The following is a 14,313-nucleotide window of genomic DNA, read 5'->3' on the forward strand; positions in this document are numbered from 1 at the left end:
TACTTACCCAAAATGTACGGCAGGAAGATACACATATCACACTCTGGGCCAGTTCATCACGGGACGGCCGATATTCGTCCTCAAAAGACATGCTGCAATAAAAAAAATAAAAGGCATTAGTACATAATACATTTGAAAGGACAGGCAGACATTAGGTAGAATACTCACATTCTTGCTGTGTGGCGCCCCTGAGGCTTCGGTCGCCACAGAGGTACTGCACCTCCTCCTGAGGTGTGGTGCCGCACCATCCAGGTAAGGTGGGAACTCCTGACCATGCTCCAACAATCGCATCCCACACAACATGGTGGTTCAGCAAAGCCACATTGCGGCTCCTTGCTTAGAGAGTAGCAGAGCACCTTTGGTGGTTCCCTGCTTGGAAGATGAAATGTGCTGGGAGGCGGGTGGAGTTTAGAATACATAAAGAGCGGGAAGAGTTAGTGAGTCAGTCAGTCAGTGAGTGGGAGAGAGAGAGTCACTCGGAGAGGAGTGAGGATCCCTGGAAGAGGGATGGAGGAAGGAGTGCTGCAGCTGCCTCAGTGATCTGAGCTAGCTGGCACAGGAAAGGAAAGAAGGAGAAAGACATTGGCCTGAACCCCGACCTTCTATGAGAGAGAGGGATTAGTATTGAATGAAGGAGTAAAAAGGGAACAGAGAGGACGTGGGTTAGAGGAGAACCCTGCCTAGAAGTTCTAAGCGCAAGGCCGGGGCCCGGTCCCCAAGGTTGTATGGACACTAATGGTTCTGCAGCAGACACCGGTGGAGTAGTGGGCTGTAAATGTTTTGCGCCCCCAGGAGTATGGCCACCACAGTGGCTTTGCCTTTCTCCAGGGGAGGGTAATGCCAGGCTTTGAGGCAATGATGGGTCTCTCTCACAGTCAATCCATACATGCAACACATTTCCACTCCAGGCCAGCAGGGGGAACTCTGAACCAGGATTAAGGGGAGGAGTGCTCTCTGAGGGCCAAGAGGAAGGAGTGGTCAGTTAGTCTGCAGAGGGTGAAGTGTGCAGACGTGGAGAGAGAAGCTGGAGGTTGAGCTAGGAAAGGAGAGCTCCCTCACAGTGAGCGCATGAACTGGAGCCTGGTCTCCACAGTTGTATGGATGCTAACAGTCCTGCAACAGATACCAGAGGAGTAGGAGGCTGTAAATGCCCTACTCCCATCTAAGACTTGAGGCACAACAGCAGCTTGGATAGTGAGCTGGGACTCAGGAGTAAGGAGTCCCCAAAGCAGGCTACAGCTGTCTGCAGTATAAGTAGAGTTCTTAGGAACATCTGTCAGGAGGCATTCTAGTGTAACTCAGTACTATGAGTACTTCACTTAAAGGCGCTATAGAGGAGACATTCAGAAAGGTACATGTTGGCGGAGTGTTGGAAGGGAGCATCCTATCTTGCCTGGAGGTTGACTGAGCCCAGGACCTGGAGGACACAGCACGGAGGCAGGCATCTGTGTGAACTGCAGACTGTGAGTAAAGCTTTGGAACTACATGCCCTGGTGTCCTCCACTTATTCCCACATCACTACACCCCGCACTACTACATCTGGGCACCGGCCTCTACACCGCCTGTGCCTCTCCTCCATTGCTACATCTACACTGCCCTGGGACTACAGCTCCACCTGTGGGGAGCTTCACCATCTTGGCTGCAACCCACCACCAGTCCCAGAGGATCTGCATGCAGCGTCGGCCTAACACCTCACTTGCCGAACACCACAGGTGGCGTCACGAACTATTCATAAACTTTATTTCATTGTTCATTCATCCCCGTTTTGCCATGGAGCCCCAGGGCCACGGGCCGGGTCACAGCTTCCGTGACAACTCCCATTGAGATCAACGGGCCCGGTACAGAGTACCCCGCTAGGCCCTGGTGAGGGCGCTCCAGCTGCTGCAGCTTGGATCCAAAATGTCTCTGGTCTGTGGCAGGCTGTTGTCTCTTATCTGTGGCAGGCTGTATGGTCTCCTCCAGGCTTTCAGTAGATAGTGGTCTGCCAGTGCACACACCTTTTATGTACACAACCCCCAAACAATGTTGCTTTGTGTAGGAGGTGGTTTAAACCAGTGTCTAGACATTGTTTACTCAAAAATCGCATTCGCTCAAAAGCGCTGGAGTGCGCATGACCAAGCGCACGCCAGCGACCCCATAGACTTTAATGTGATTTTTTTGGCGCATTCCGTGCGCACACGTGCGCGTACGCTTTTCTGACGAGGTTGGGTGGAACAAATAATGCAACATGTTGCGTTTAGCTCGTTTGGGCGCACACCTGGAAAAAGCGCAGCGCACAAAAACGCTGATGAACGCGTGCAAGCGCTAGACCATGCACCCGCCATGTTAAACATAGGGGAGCATGGCGCATCCGCCCAATAGCGCACGATGTGCTGCGTGCAAAAACGCTAATGTGAAACCAGCCTAAAGCTGCAGCTTATAGGCAGGTTAGAAGGAGTTAAAACTTTGCTGAACTTAGCTTGCTGATTGCCTATGGTCACATGCTGCTGGAGAACCAGTCATGTCTGCTCTTTTCCTATTTAGGCAGGCTCCACAGATCAGGGGATGCTAGCAATAGTTTTCCCTTTATTGGTCTAGGAGAAGTGGACACGTTCTGGTGTATTGGTTATTTCCAAAGATTGTTGAGAGTGTAAGCAGGTTGTAGGATGCAGTGATGCAAGAAAGGCAGAGCAAGGGTTAAAAATTTAATTTAACAGTCAAAATAGTCCTCGCAGGGAGATAAAAAGTTAAGGGGGCAAATAATAGGGAAATAGACAACCACAATGTGATAACAGTCCACGCTATCAACTTATTACGTGGACTTATTAGTAGCTTCCTTGGCCACGGATGATCTGATAAGCGCTGTAATCCCAGCAGTGGCCAGTGCTGGGTCCTCAGATGAGATTCCACAGGTCACTGTTTATCTTCTGGTGGCAACGGGCGGTCTCCGGTTTTTACCCGTGAGCTAATTAGTCCATAAACTTGTGCAGCCAAAGTCAAGGGGATTGCGTGCAGTCTATTAACAAGGGGGGTCTGCTGCATACTGTCCAGCAAAGAGGTCCACAAATGAACAGTCCTGAACACAGCCCCCGTTCCTGTGCCCATGCACGGCACTCAGTTTCACGGAGCCCACAAACCTTCCTCTGTTGCTTGTCTCAACGGTGTGCTCATGTGTAGCCGCCCGCAGTACGTTGCGGTGCTGCTGCACACTAAGTGGAGCACGCTGCACACATACCTGCTCTGACACCACCGACGGGAAACTGCCCGTCGCTTCACGCACTTTTCTCTTTGCCTGTCCCCTGCTTCCGGGTCACAAGGTCTGTCCGGTCCCCTATTCTTTCCCCCGGACAACCTGTGATGCAGCCTCGACAGTTCCGGACCCAGCACAGTATAGGTGCCCGCAGCCCGGTCTTCCTGCTTACAATCCCACTCTCCTTTAGCTCGCTATTCCCCTGGCGAGAGTTCCTTTAGTAAACGTTGGCATTCTTACATCTCTTGAATGATTTGTTGCCAAATAAATTGGTCTTGTTCATATCGATTAAGGGGTATTCCAGTTGCCATCCACTCGGTACGACGTAACTCAGGTTGAGTGGTAGAATTAGGTTGAGGTGTGGAGGACGGGGGTTTGCCTGATTTATCTGGAGTAGCCATCTTTGGAGTTTTGGGCTCGCATACTTCCTCTGGACAGACGGGCACTGAGCTATCCATCTCAGGTAGCGACACAACTGTGTCCTCTTCATCACAATAAGGAACCGTAGGAGTGAGCGTTGCGGGAACACTTGGTACTCTCTCTCCTGCTTCGGGGTGTCAAGACAGGCAAGGACGCAACATACTTTGGTGGACTATTCGGGTTGGTGCCCCTTCTTCCCCTTCAGGTTGAACTTCATATACAGGACTATTGGACCTAACGCAGCGTTTTACCCAATAAGGAGTCTTCTGCCAGCAGTATTCTAACTTGCCTCTAGGTCGCTTCTCTCAGATCAACACACGATCTCTGGCCTTGAGAGCTGTCTCTTGAAGAGGTGCCGTTTCATGATGCTCAAGCTCTCGAAACCTGGTCTGTGCCACCCGATGAAGGGTCTGCAGCCAATGTCGTTGTTCTTGGACCCAGGAAGACACCCTCGCCCGTGGGTAGTCCTCTGCTGGATCCTATTCCAACTCCGTAATCTCCTGTCCTTTTCACCCGAACAGCAGGGTATACGGAGTGTACCTGGTCATACTGTGCACCCTATTGTTGTACTCCCAGACCAGCTCAGCCACATACTCAGGCCAGCGGACTTTTCTGTCTTCCAACATTCTCAACATTTGGATCAGTGTCCGGTTGAACACTCACCGGCTCCATTCCCTTGGGGATGATAGGACGTTGCCAAGTTGAGACAGTGGGTAGCCTTGAAACGACTCCCTAGCCAAAGTGAAAGAGATGCTCTGTCCCTGCGAAAGCTGCAGGTTCTCAGGCAGTGGGAAAGGCTTCAGTTGGAAGACGGCTTGCTGCATCGGAAAGTGCAGTTGGTACAGGATTTGGAGGATACCTGGCAAGTGGTACTCCCGGAGAGGTTGATCAGCGTGGTAGCTACAGAGGCTCATGAGAGAGGAGCTCACTTTGACCCGGAGAAGACATTTCAGTGGCTGCAGAAGTTGATCTACTACCCCTGGTTTTGCCCATTCTGCATATTCAGCGCGCCGATCTGGCATCAGTCGAACATCCCTTCGGCGGATATTAGCTGCTCACAATTGCATCCTTACAAAATCCAGCTGCTGCAACATCTCAACGAGGATGACCCAGTTCAGCGCACTGAATTTGCAGAATGGGCAAAACAAAAATTGGAACAGGACCCTCAGTTTACACAGAACACTATGTTCAGTGATAAGGCAAACTTTTTTGGGTGGGCCATTTATATGGATACACCTAAATAAAATGGGAATGGTGACAGTTTTCTTGCGTATGGTGTCATGCATTGAAATCTGCTGCAATGACCTGGGTACTGCATTCACCAGACATCAATAAAATTTCTATCTGCTCCTCACGTGTCAACCTCTGCAACATGTCAATGGCTGTAAACAAAGAGAAACTTGTAAATAAAGAAGAAAGTTGTAAGAGTAAAGAATAAAGTTACTTTAAAGCCAAGCACGCCATTGTTTTTCTTGTGAAATTCTCAATAGGTTTGATATGTCACATGACCCTGTTCCCATTGGAAAAAATAACGTTGGATCCAAAATGGCCAACTTCAAAATGGCCACCATGGCCACCACCCATCTTGAAAAGTTTTCCCCTCCCATATACTAATGTGCCACAAATAGGAAGTTGATATCACCAACCTTTCACATTTTATTTAGGTGTATCCATATACATGGCCCACCCTGTACAACGTTATTATCGTGGGCAACAGCTAATGTCCAAGCAATGAGGAGTCCCACGGGTATCTGATCCATTGAGGTCGGCTCTATCTGGACTTCCATTCCTTCGAGAGGCGTACAAGCTTGCACGGGCAATATGAGCACAGTCTGTCCAGGCAGGAAGACTAGTTTATCAGCTGCATGGACTATCACTTTTCCTAGAACTTTTCCTTCACTCGACATTTCCTGGGCCTGGGTGGCCCATATCAACTCGCGGTAGAGTCTCTGGAGGGCTGTTGCTATTTTCTCCGGCAGTCAACACAACTCTTTTCCGGCCCACATCTTTGCTGCAGACAGTAACTTGCATCCAGACCACTCCAGTGACCAGGATGAGCAATTAATTGGCCGCATTTAACTTAATCATTGGTCCCCATTTGGGCCGCATCGCTTCAGAGAAGTGACATTTGAAATAGGTTTCTGGCATGGTGGTCACCTGAGAACCGGTATCAACTAGACAGTGGAGAGCCCGACCATCCTCTTCAACCCATACGAGGGGGCTCAAGGAAATCACTTGCGGGACTGCCTTCTCTCCTCCTTGGTTGCTCAGGCTCTGGGCGTCGTCCCCGGCCGTAGAGTCCACTGGTTTAATGGTTGCTGGGTGAGCGGCCTCCCCCACTTGGCATATCTTCGGGTGCAGTGTCAAATGTTTCCACATCTGAAACAGATCAACTGTCTCTCTATTTGGGATTGTCCCATTTCCTGGTGAGGTACAGGAAGCAAGTGGGATTCGGGGCTAGTTCTTCTTCTGGGTGGATTCGGAGCTACAGGGCTTTTTTTCTGAAGTTGGACCACTCTTCCCCACATTTCTTGTATCTCCTTCCGGATCTCTCTGACCCATCCTGGTTCAGCTACGGGGAAGCGGGCACCTCCCCACTCCGAACCTTCCCTGCTGAGGCTGCTTTCCGTTGCTCCTGCTCCCGCACGCATGCTTCTGCCCCAATCTCTAAGAAACACATGTGCGGATTAACTCTGCAGAGCCTATTTAAGCATCGGACTCCTGAGACCGGCTATGAGTTGGTCTCTCAGAATCACTCCAGGGGGCCTCACTCTCACATTGTCCCGCTTGGTTATGGCCACATGAATTTCCTGCAAGGCATTCATATATTGGGTCACGGACTCCCCCTCTCCATGAATGTGGCTAAAAAAGCGAATGCGCAATTCTCCGACATCCGTGGGGTCCCCATGCATCTGCTCCAAAATTTGTAACACCTTAGTGAAAGTCTTGTGTTTGCATGCGTTCGACTGCGTTATTGTGCGCATGCGTTTTTTCAGGTGTGCGTCTAGACCCGCCAGACGCAACCTGTTGCATTTTTGGGTCCGTCCAATGGAATTTAAAAAACGTATGCGTTCGCTTGCGAACGGAATGCATCAAAAAATGCATTACAGTCTATGGGAAAGCAGGTGTGCGCATGGACATGCGTACACATGCATTTTAAGAGTAAACATGGCTAGAAATTGGTTAAAACACATGCGCATAAAAACACAAACGCATGCAAAAATGCAAGATGCGTTTTTGCATGCATTTCAATTGCGCACGATGCGCTGTGCAAAAAAACTAAGTAATATCATAGAGAACAAATGACTGCCATACACAACACAAACCCCTATACCAAGACCAATACTACCACATACAGGGAAGAGATACCACCACAACATGACCAGACCACAGTGACCAAATAACACTACATACAAGGAACAAATCCTGCCAGACCATGAACAGACCACATAGTGACCAACTTATACCACAATCAAGGGACAAATACAGCCACACCGTGACCATACCACATATTACCTCCACATAGTGACTGAATAATATGACATATTGCCAGCATATAGGGACCAAATAATACCACATACAAGGAGAAATACTGCCACACCATGACCAGAACACAAATTTCCACCACATAGTGACCGAATACTATAATACTGATCATGAATACAAACCACAATACTAACAACACTGTTATTACCACCAGTAACATTATACACAGTACCTCTGTATATAGTGTCAGTGTACAGGTAATACAGGGATCACCAGTGACATTACACACAAGAGCTCTGTATATTGTGTGAATGTACAGATAATTCAAGGATCACTGGTGACATTATACACAGGAGCTCTGTATATAGTGTCAGTGTACAGGTAATACAGTGATCACCAGTGATATTATACACAGGAGCACTGTACACAGTATACAGTATATAGTGTAAGTGTACAAGTAACACTGACTCAACTGTGACATCTGTAGTTGGAAGTCTTTCATCGTCATCCAGTGCAGACCATCATCACTTGTTCCAGCAAGGACTCATCTCTGCAGAAAATAACACAGTTATCTATAGTGATCACTTCCAGAGCACATTCCCCATTATTTTTCTCGACTTCTACACTATGTCAGATGAAGAAAAAAAGACATAGTGACGCCCAGCACAGTAGCAGGACCCCCTTTTGTTCTCCCCCATGGAAGACAGTAACCTCAAAAGTAAATTAAATTATAGCAGTAACAATATCCCCTGATTGGCCTCTACAGTAATAATGTCCCCACTTGCCACAATAAACCAATAATGTATGTTCCTCATCCTGATCTCCATACAGTAATTGTCACCCCTTTATTTAATAAGGTGCTAGATCCTGGGCCCCTTTATTTAATGTCCCCATCCTGGACCCCAATGTCCAGTTATAATGTCTTCCTCCTGGGCTCCTATGTCCACTTTAATAACGTCACCTCCCTTTGCCCCTATGTCTGACCCTATGGCCACAACCTTACCCAATCACAGAGGGGGGGATTCTTTTCACCTTCTTCTGTTCCCCGGTGTCCTTTTGTGGCTTTATATTTGCCATTGTCATTAAAATGGCTGCCGACTGCCGCTGTGACAGGGCGCTCTGCTCTGTGACAGGCCGCTCGCTGACATCAGATAACAGCAACATTGAAAGGCCTACGGCCTATCAAAGGCTGCAGGAGTAGATTAACAAAACTGCTATGTGACATCAACACATGGCCTGTCACAGAGCAGAGTGCCCCGTCACAGCTGCAGCAGGCATTCATCTAGATGTGCGTTGCTGTCAGGGTCTGCTCCAGGTTTTCATGGACCTCGGGCGAAACAGTATCAGTGGGTCCCTTTAACACATGCCATGATTCCTGATGCATAGATAAAAAATACAGGTATAGTACAATATATGGGCACCACATAGTCCTCCACACAGTATTATGGGCACCTCATAGTCCACCATACAGTATTATGGGCACCACATAGTCCTCCATACAGTATTATGGGCACCACATAGTCTGCCATACAGTATTATGGGCACCACATAGTCTGCCATACAGTATTATGGGCACCACATAGTCCGCCACACAGTATTATGGGCACCACATAGTCCGGGATACAGTATTATGGGCACTACATAGTCCGCCATACAGTATTATGGGCACCTCATAGTCTACCATACAGTATTATGGGCACCACATAGTCCGCCATACAGTATTATGGGCACCACATAGTCCGCCATACTGCATTATTGGCACCACATAGTCCACCTTACAGCATTATGGGCACCACATAGTCCGTCATACAGCAATATGGGCACCACATAGTCCCCCATACAGTATTATGGGCCCCATATAATGCTCATTCATACAGTATATCGCCGGCCCCATGCAATGCTCCTCCACACAGTAATATGGGCCCTCTGCTCCTCCATACAGTATATTATGGGCCCCATGCTCCTCCATACAGTATATTATGGGCCCCATGCTCCTCCATACAGTACATTTTGGGCCCCCATGCTCCTCTACACAGTATTATGGGTCCCACATAGTCCCCCATACAGTATTATGGGCTCCATATAATGCTCATTCATACAGTATATCGCCGGCCCCATGCAATGCTCCTCCACACAGTATTATGGGCCCCACATAGTCCCCCTTACAGTATTATGGGCTCTATATAATGCTCATTCATAAAGTATATCGCCGGCCCCATGCAATGCTCCTCCACACAGTATTATGGGCCCCCATGCTCCTCCACACAGTATTATGGGCACTCTGCTCCACCATACAGTATTATGGGCCTCCAATGTCCTCCATACAGTATATTATGGGCCCTCTGCTCCTCCATGCAATATATTATGGGCCCCATGCTCCATACAGTATATTATGGTTCCCCCATGCACCTCCATACAGTATATTATGGGCCCCCTGCTCCTCCATACAGTATATTATGGTCCCCCAACTCCTCCATACAGTATATTATGGGCCCCATGCTCCCCCATACAGTATATTATGGGCCCCATGCTCCTCCATACAGTACATTATGGTCCCCCATGCTCCTCTACACAGTATCATGGGCCCCATGCTCCTTCACACAGTATTATGGGCCCCATGCTCCTCCACACAGTATTTTGGGCACTCTGCTCCTCCATACAGTATTATGGGCCTCCAAAGTCCTCCATGCAGAATATTATGGGCCCCCTGCACCTCCATACAGTATATTATGGCCCCCTGCACCTTCATACAGTATATTATGGGCCCCCTGCACCTCTGTACAGTATATTATGGGCCCCCTGCTCCTCCATACAGTATATTATGGGCCCCTTGCTCCTCCATACAGTATATTATGGGCCCCATGCTCCTCCATACAGTACATTATGGGCCCCCATGCTCCTCTACACAGTATTATGGGACCCACATAGTCCCCCATACAGTATTATGGGCCCCATATAGTGCTCATTCATACAGTATATCGCCGGCCCCATGCAATGCTCCTCCACACAGTATTATGGGCCCTCTGCTCCTCCATACAGTATATTATGGGCCCCAATGCTCCTCCATACAGTATATTATGGGCCCCATGCTCCTCCATACAGTACATTATGGGCCCCCATGCTCCTCCACACAGTATTATGGGCCCAATGCTCCTCCGTACAGTATTTTGGGCACTCTGCTCCTCCATACAGTATTATGGGCTTCCAATGTCCTCCATACAGTATATTATGGCCCCCTGCACCTCCATACAGTATATTATGGGCCCCATGCACCTCCATACAGTATATTATGGGCCCCCTGCTCCTCCATACAGTATATTATGGGCCCCCTGCTCCTCCATACAGTATATTATGGGCCCCATGCTCCTCCATACAGTATATTATGGGCCCCCTGCTCCTCCATACTGTATATTATGGGCCCCATGTTCCTCCATACAGTATATTATGGGCCCCATGCTCCTCCGTACAGTATATTATGGGTCCCATGTTCCTCCATACAGTATATTAGGGGCCCCCCATGCTCCTCCGTACAGTATATTATGGGTCCCATGCTCCATACAGTATTATGGGCACTACATAGTCTGCCATACATTATTATGGGCACCACATAGTCCACCATACAGCATTATGGGCACCACATAGTCCGCCATACAGCATTATGGGCACCACATAGTCCGCCATACAGCATTATGGGCACCACATAGTCCACCATACAGCATTATGGGCCATATATAATGCTCATTCATACAGTACATTGCGGGCCCCATGCAATGCTCCTTCATATAGTATATTATGGGCCCCCATGCTCCTCCATACAGTATATTATGAGCCCCATGCTCCTCCATACAGTATATTATGGCCCCCATGCTCCTCCATATAGTATATTATGGGCCCCCATGCTCCTCCATGCAGTATAGTATGGGCCCCATGCTCCTCCATACAGTATATTATGGCCCCCATGCTCCTCCATACAGTATATTATGGGCCCCATGCTCCTTCATACAGTATATTATGGGCCCCATGTTCCTCCATACAGTATATTATGGGCCCCATGCTCCTCCATACAGTATGTTAGGGGCCCCCATGCTCCTCCGTACAGTATATTATGGGTCCCATGCTCCATACAGTATTATGGGCACTACATAGTCCGCCATAGAGTATTATGGGCACCACATAGTCCGCCATACATCATTATGGGCACCACATAGTCCGCCATACATTATGGGCACCACATAGTCCGCCATACAGCATTATGGGCACCACATAGTCCGCTATACAGCATTATGTGCCCCCATGGGCCATTATGGGTATAATGCTCATTCATACAGTATATTGCGGGCCCCATGCAATTCTCCTCCATATAGTATATTATGGGCCCCCATGCTCCTCCATACAGTATATTATGGGCCCCATGCTCCTCCATACAGTATATTATGGCCCCCATGCTCCTCCATGCAGTATATTATGGGCCCCATGCTCCTCCATACAGTATATTATGGGCCCCCATGCTCCTCCACACAGTATTATGGGCACTCTGCTCCACCATACAGTATTATGGGCCTCAAATGTCCTCCATACAGTATATTATGGGCCCTCTGCTCCTCCATGCAATATATTATGGGCCCCATGCTCCATACAGTATATTATGGTTCCCCCATGCACCTCCGTACAGTATATTATGGGCCCCCTGCTCCTCCATACAGTAAATTATGGGCCCCCAACTCCTCCATACAGTATATTATGGGCCCCCTGGTCCTCCATACAGTATATTATGGGACCCCTGCTCCTCCATACAGTATATTATGAGCCACATGCTCTTCCATAGAGTATATTATGGGCCCCATGCTCCTCCATACAGTATATTATGGGCCCCATGCACCTCCATACAGTATATTATGCCGTTGAACAAAATTGTGTAACACCACACACGCCTTTTCAATATTTGTTGCATTCTCTGGTCCTACTTCCATGAAGTTCATGAGTACACGCCACTTTCCCAACAGGATCCCAAAGGCACACTCAACGTATCTTCGTGCTCTAGTAAGTCTATAATTAAAGATCCTCTTCTGTGAATCTAAAGATCGTCGGGGAAATGGCAGCATGAGATTTGGAGAGAGTCCAAAACTCTCATCTGCAACCAGGACATAAGGAAATTCGTGGTTAGAGTAATCCGGCAATGCCACAGGTTTGGGGACATTTAATTGGTTGTTCCTCAAATGGTGTTCAATTCGAGAGCTACTCCAGATCTTTGCATCAGATGTGCTCCCATAAGCCCCAATGCTGACCTTTACAAAATTATAATTGCAGTCAGCAATAGCCATTAGTGCAATAGAAAAATAATGTTTATAATTCAAAAATTTTGAGCCGGAGAAGGCCGGTTTTTTGACCCAGATTTGCTTCCCATCCAGCGCACCGATACAGTGTGGAAAATGTGCATTTGCTTGGAAGTCCGCTGCTATAACTAGCCAGTCTTCCTGCTTTGGTGGAGCTAAAACAATTTACTTTAGCTGCTCCCATAATACCAAACAGGTATGCGCAACTATTTTGGACACTGTAGTAATCCCTAACAGGAACTCAAAATAAAGTGCCGAGAAAGAGTTGCAAGGAACCTGTAATTTTTAAAAAAGGGGGAGGTAGACATCAGTAATCTATTATGAAACATTAAAATCCTAACTAAGTTATTTAAAATAAGGTTGTCATTACCTCAATGTCACAATAAGTCGCTGTTCTGGAGATATGCAGCGATGCATTCTGGTATCCTTGAATGTAATCCAGGGCCTTGAAAGTAATCCTCTGACAACAGAAAATCAGAAGTATCCATCGACATACGGCAGTATGTGAAGAATTTCTCCGGGTGCTGTCGCAGGTCACTGTATAGCGTATGGAAATTACTCTTCCACGAACACTGCGACAGAATTGGGTGCACCCACAGCCTCCTTGGTGCAAGTGCAGCTGCTGCTGCTGCTCTCAGCTCATGCTCTAAATGCTGGTTAAGCAACCAACACAGAATCACATCATCTTAAAAATGCCTCGACATGGTCAGAAAAATGAAATCCAAAGTTTGCGACAAAGGACACAGAGCTCTGCATACTGTGAAGACAAGAAGGAAATGGCACTGGAGTTTTTTTTTCTTTATTGTTCCTTGACAATTTCCTGTCTTTTTTTTTCAATTTTATTGTTTTAGTGACAACTTCCTTTTTTTTCCTCTACTTTTCCAAAGCAAAAAAACGGCGATCCGAGAAGATTTTTGCGGCCCGTTTCTATGGAATTCCGTGAAAATTACGGCAACACGGCCTGCAAAAAAGACTTGCAGAAACGGGCCACAAAAAACACGGCAAGTGTAAAAGTAACCCTATGTCTCCTAAGAGCGTTTTGTGTGATTGTGTTTCAGTACTGCCCTGTCTGTCTTGTTTTCTTTCTCCCCATACACGTTTCAGACTAGTGCTGCTTAGGTGGGTCTGACTAGAAGCACACTTACGATCAGGATGTCACACTGTGACAATATCTGCACATGCATTGAAGTCATAGTAACATAGTAACGTAGTTAGTAAGGCCGAAAAAAGACATTAGTACATCCAGTTCAGCCTATAAAATTCTGTCAGAATAAATCCCCAGATCTACATCCTTCTAAAGAACCTAACAATAACTGTAAGATACAATATTGTTATGCTCCAGGAAGACATCCAGGCCTCTCTTGAACCCTTCGACTGAGTTTGCCATCACCACCTCCTCAGGCAGGGAATTCCAGATTCTCACTGCCCTAACAGTAAAGAATCTTCTTCTATTTTGGTGGAGAAACCTTTTCTCCTCCAGACGCAGAGAATGCCCCCTTGTGACCGTCACCTTCCTTGGTATAAACAGATCCTCGGAGAGATATTTGTATTGTCCCCTTATATACTTATACATGGTTATTAGATCGCCCCTCAGTCGTCTTTTTTCTAGACTAAATAATCCTAATTTTGCTAATCTCTCTGGGTATTGTAGTTCCCCCATCCCCTTTATTAATTTTGTTGCCCTCCTTTGTACCCGCTCTAGTTCCATTATATCCTTCCTGAGCACCGGTGCCCAAAACTGTACACAGTACTCCATGTGCGGTCTAACCAGAGATTTGTACAGAGGCAGTATAATGCTCTCATCATGTGTATCCAGACCTCTTTTAATGCACCCCATGATCCTGT

Source organism: Dendrobates tinctorius, unplaced genomic scaffold (assembly GCF_039654945.1).
Source record: "Dendrobates tinctorius isolate UK_male_01 unplaced genomic scaffold, ASM3965494v1 ptg000177l, whole genome shotgun sequence".
NCBI classification, from domain to species: domain Eukaryota; kingdom Metazoa; phylum Chordata; class Amphibia; order Anura; family Dendrobatidae; genus Dendrobates; species Dendrobates tinctorius.